Genomic DNA, 4,716 nt, shown 5'->3' with positions numbered 1-4,716 from the left:
GATAAAATTGGAGCAGAAACAAAGATTTTTATGACCAGAGGTGTGCAATAATTCTGTTTGGAACCGAAGATAGGGGTTTGACGATGAAGCCTAAAATTACCAAGTTAAAAAAGAAAGTTTGCAAGCATTAGCAAATGTGTTTGTGCGTGTTAATCACAGAATCAGAGCTTTAAAGAGAACTACAAATATGTCAAATTCTCACCCCAGTGGTAGTGACGATGAGGTGAAATTTTGCATTGTTGGTGAAAAGCAAAGCCTGTTAGGAAAACAAATAGGGTGAGTAAGAATATGAATGAGACATCTACTTCCTAAGCAAATAAAGTGCTTGGATTATTTTTAAATTATACATTAGTCATATGATCTGGATCAAGAACCTAACTTCTGTTGGCTTCATTTTCCTCATCTGCAAACTGGGACTTGAATTAAATGATTTCTCAATGTCTCATAAGGTCAAAAATGCTATGATAATATTATTTGCATACAATTCAGCAAATTTTTTTTGAGCGTCTGCCACGTATGCAATGCTATGTGCCCTGGAAAATGAAAACTAACATAATGCACAGCCTCTGACCTCAATAAACTTATAATCTTTATGGAGAAGTCCATCAGTGTCAGGCTGTATGTGCCTAAGTGCCAAAAGGCAGGGTCCAAATAATAAGTAATTTGGGAATTGAGAAAACAGAGGGTCCAGGAGCCAAAGAAATATCCTGGAAACAAAACTCTTAAAATATGCCTCAAAGGATGCTCAGGTAGGAAATAAGAGGGAAAAGGCACCCAACCCCTCCATCCACCTCCTACTCCTGACCCAAAGCAGCCCCAAAGGGAGTGTACAGGAATCATTACAGCTCCAGATCATTGTTTGAAAAATACTACCCTATCAGTTCAGCAGTTCACCACTAAATGTAAATATCTATGCGTTACAGAGGTTAGTAAGGACTGGCATCTGGAATACATTAACTCACATTTTGTTATTTCTGTGGGTGTTGTTCTTAGTTTTATGTGGTCATCAATTCAAAATTTGAAAATAAATCTACAGTCAGAGTAGTAGCAGTAATGATAAAAAACCTTAATACCTTATTCTCAGTGCTTATTATTAATGACAATAGTGTCTGTCCAATGATTCATATACCTTCCTCCCTCAGTGCTCATGGTTGCAATTAGCTCATTGTCACAGGCATTGTCACTGGGCACAGTATTCTATGAAGTGTAATGGTCTTCTGATTATTATATTGTGGTGTCTGAATAATGTACTCCACCATTTCATGGACTATCCTTTGTGAGAATATGTTACTATCACTTTGATTAGATTTCTTAGGAAACAAGAATGAAGTTTTAATATCAGAAATGTTTTTAGTTCAGCACAGTGACTCATTCATAAACAATAATCATACATGTTCATTGTAAATGGTAAGTTGAGAAAACTGGGAAAAATACATAATTACCTACAAAAAATATTTTTTTATAAATGTGCATTTTAAAACATTCACCAAAAATGAAACCAAATTACGCAAAGGTTCTGTAGGCTTTATTCACAGTGACCTAGATCATCTATTTTTTAACACACATACCCAACGCTGTATTTCTTTTACTCACTGCCCACATGGTCGGACCCTTTGTCCCCACTCCCCATGTTTTGACTGATTACTTCCTATCAGTTCTGTCTTTTCCTCTAACTTTGTAAATCGCCATCATTATAAACACCTCTGGAGATCGTAAAATAAGGTAGGTTTTTTATCAATTGAAAAGGGGCTTGGGAGCACTCACTAGTTCATATAAATATACTACTAGGTACTGTGTAGATCTAGTGGAGCTGATCAAATTCCACCCTGAGGAAATCACCATGAGGACAGGTCTGGCTAGTGGCCGGATCACACTAAACACTATGACAGAGCCCGTTCAAGCTCTAAATGTATTTCAAGACTCGATCCTAATTTTCAATTTCTGAACCACAAATCCACCTTAGAAAAGTTAAGTGGAAACTGAAGACCAATATTTCAAAGGCAGAGATATTGAAAACCCCCCATACATCAAGTCTTTAACATAATCCTTGGTAATCATATCTAAGGAATCTGTGTCTCATAATTTTCAATTTTATAGAAAGCACCAAAACCCCTTTCTCTGGATAAAAGGGAAAATCTTGAGGATTATAAAGAAATTTGGGAACATGGTGCCATTTATCTGAATTGTAGAAGCATTGTCAGTTAATGTATGGCTTTACTAAGATGTAAGGTGGAGGGATGCCTAAAAAAAATGAGAATCATGTACTTTTATACATTAAAAAGGCCCGGTTTTTTATTTCATAAAAAGTGTGACAAACATGTGTTAAATGGAGGAATACACATTTCTTACATAAACTAGACTTGGTAGACTATTGAAAGAAAAAAAATAATTCTCATGGTCATCATAATGTTTGTGTCAAAAACTTCAGGAGCAAATGAGACCACAGATCTGTTATTGGGCAGAGGTAGAACAAGAGTTAAAGAAACTTCCATCACCTCAACCCCGTATTCCCTCATATAAGAAGACTCCCTTCAGGTATAAGACAGGACTTGTTAGAGCAGGTGAAGCTCCCTGACATCCAGCCAAGATACCCCAGGAATGGACTAAAAAGGCACATAGGACTGAGCAAGGTCTTGGATCAGTTCTGTGTGTCCGGAGGGAGAATGTGGAGACACTGAGTAGCAGACAGTTAAAGAGAGTTGTATGGGGAGGGTTAGAACACAATAAGAATTGTCAACAAGGAACCTCACATTATGGAAGGAAGGAACATTTAACTGAGCCACTTTCTGAAGGAAGACTTACCAAGGGAGCCCTTAGTTATACCAGAACTTACTTCCAAATACTCTCTGGTCTGGTTCCAGACACTTATGAAAGAAAGAGTGAAAGAGCAGTTAAAAGTCCCTTTGAAGACTAGTGTGTATTCAGTTGAGGAAAATGGGCAAGGAGGCAGCTCTCTGCTTCACCGACATCTGGAGGACATTGGCCAACTCCAAGAAGTGTGACAATCTATATTCATCTACATAGTCCGGAGGAGTTTCTGTTTGACTCTTCAACCCTAGGAACCATCCATCAGGCTCAAGAGCCCTCATGTAGAGCACAAATTTCAGTCTATTTGGGAGTATTTAAGCAAATCTTAAAACAATCATGTCTTAAGATGTTTTGGAATAAATTCACATGTGATAGAAGTTTGAACTAGATAACTACTTTGTTTGAGCAGTTATTATAGGATAACTGTCCTATAATTTTATTGGATAAATTCAGAGTTCTTTTCAGGAGCTCTCTCATTTTGTGTAGGCATGAAGAAGGAGAAATGATGGGAGGATAGGGCCGAGGGAGGAGGGCACAGACCACATCTGAGTACTTTAGCCTTAAAAACCCCAATGTTCAGTGCTTACTTCGGCGGCACATATACTAAAATTGGAATGATACAGGGAAGATTAGCATGGCCTCTGCACAAGGATGACACACACATTCGTGAAGGCTTTCATGTTTTTGTTCATATTTATTTTTTAAAAAACCCTCAAAAAAGTCCCAATGTTCCAAAGTCTATAAAAAAATAAGCTTTTGCCCTTCTCTAGGTAAGATGGTACTCTTACCTAGAAGGATAAAAAGACAGCCAGGAAAGTTCCACTGAGACTTTATTTCCTATCAAATGTAAAACCAATTAATATCCAAAATTAACTTCCACTGCTTCCCTCTGCCTGAAGATTGGATTCTTTAACTGTCAAACCATCTTGAGCCCACCCATATAGGCAATTTTCCATTGAACTTCTTGACACCAGGGATAGTAACACTGCCAGAAACATTTTCTAAGGCCAACACATCCTTTCTGAACTGGCTTGCATGGCTTGGAGGGGGTGGTGATGTGTTTTTTCTTCCCCCCATGCCTCCCTTGTCTAAGGTCCTGGACATTGATGAGTCAGTTAAAAAAAAAAAAAAAAAAAAAAAAAAAGGAAAAGGTCTTATTCATCTAGTTCCATAAAAGAGGACACTTCAAAACAAAGGAAACAAGAATATGAGAAGAAAGACTAGAAACAAGAAAAAAAAAAAAAAGAATAAATCAAAAAGGGGGAACATCACAAAAAGAGGAAAAAAAGAAAAGAAAAAGGAAAAGCATTCTTCCACTGCTAATACTTCTGAGATCTTAAAAAAGTAATGGAACCTTAGGCTTAAGCCATTAAATTTTAAATTTTGGTTTTGAATATTATTTGACTTTCCTTGCAATTTTCTATATAATTATGCTTTGTGGAGCACCTTCGTGGCTCAGTGGGTTAAGTGTCCAACTCTTGGTTTCAGCTTAGGTCATGATTTCACAGTTGTGAGATGGAGCCCCCATGTTGGGCTCTGCACTGACAGCTCAGAGTCTTCTTGGGATTCTCTCTCCCTCTCTCTCTGCCTTCCCCACTCACGCTTTCTTTCTCCCTCAAAATAAATAAATAAACATTTTTAAAAAGTATGCTTTTCAATAAATCATAGCCTTTTACATATAGAATGAATGAATGAATGTGTAGAATGCCACGTCTGGGCGCTGGTAAGTTTCAAAATAATGAAAAACAATAAAGAATGGAATTTGTCTAAAAGGTAAATAGCACTGTCACCCAGCTTCCTGGGGGTCACTATTGTCTAGCATTAATGAATTAAACACAAGTTTTTACACTGAAGTCTCCATGCAATTTTCCTATGCTGCCTCCCTTTAGTGTCATGGTTAAGAATTTG

General features: G+C 37.3%; 1 non-coding gene across 1 annotated transcript; it reads left to right on the top strand.

The window, feature by feature from the left end:
• The first annotated feature begins 3,387 nt into the window (after positions 1–3,387).
• LOC122238998 lies at positions 3,388–3,494 on the top strand. Its single transcript, XR_006218119.1, has one exon. It is a non-coding gene; the product is annotated as a U6 spliceosomal RNA (small nuclear RNA).
• The last annotated feature ends 1,222 nt before the right edge of the window (positions 3,495–4,716 follow it).

The sequence above is a fragment of the Panthera tigris genome, chromosome B2 (genome assembly GCF_018350195.1).
Source record: "Panthera tigris isolate Pti1 chromosome B2, P.tigris_Pti1_mat1.1, whole genome shotgun sequence".
Taxonomy (NCBI): Eukaryota; Metazoa; Chordata; class Mammalia; order Carnivora; family Felidae; genus Panthera; species Panthera tigris.
Note: the sequence above shows the minus strand (reverse complement) of the source record. Positions and strands in the feature narration are given on the sequence as shown.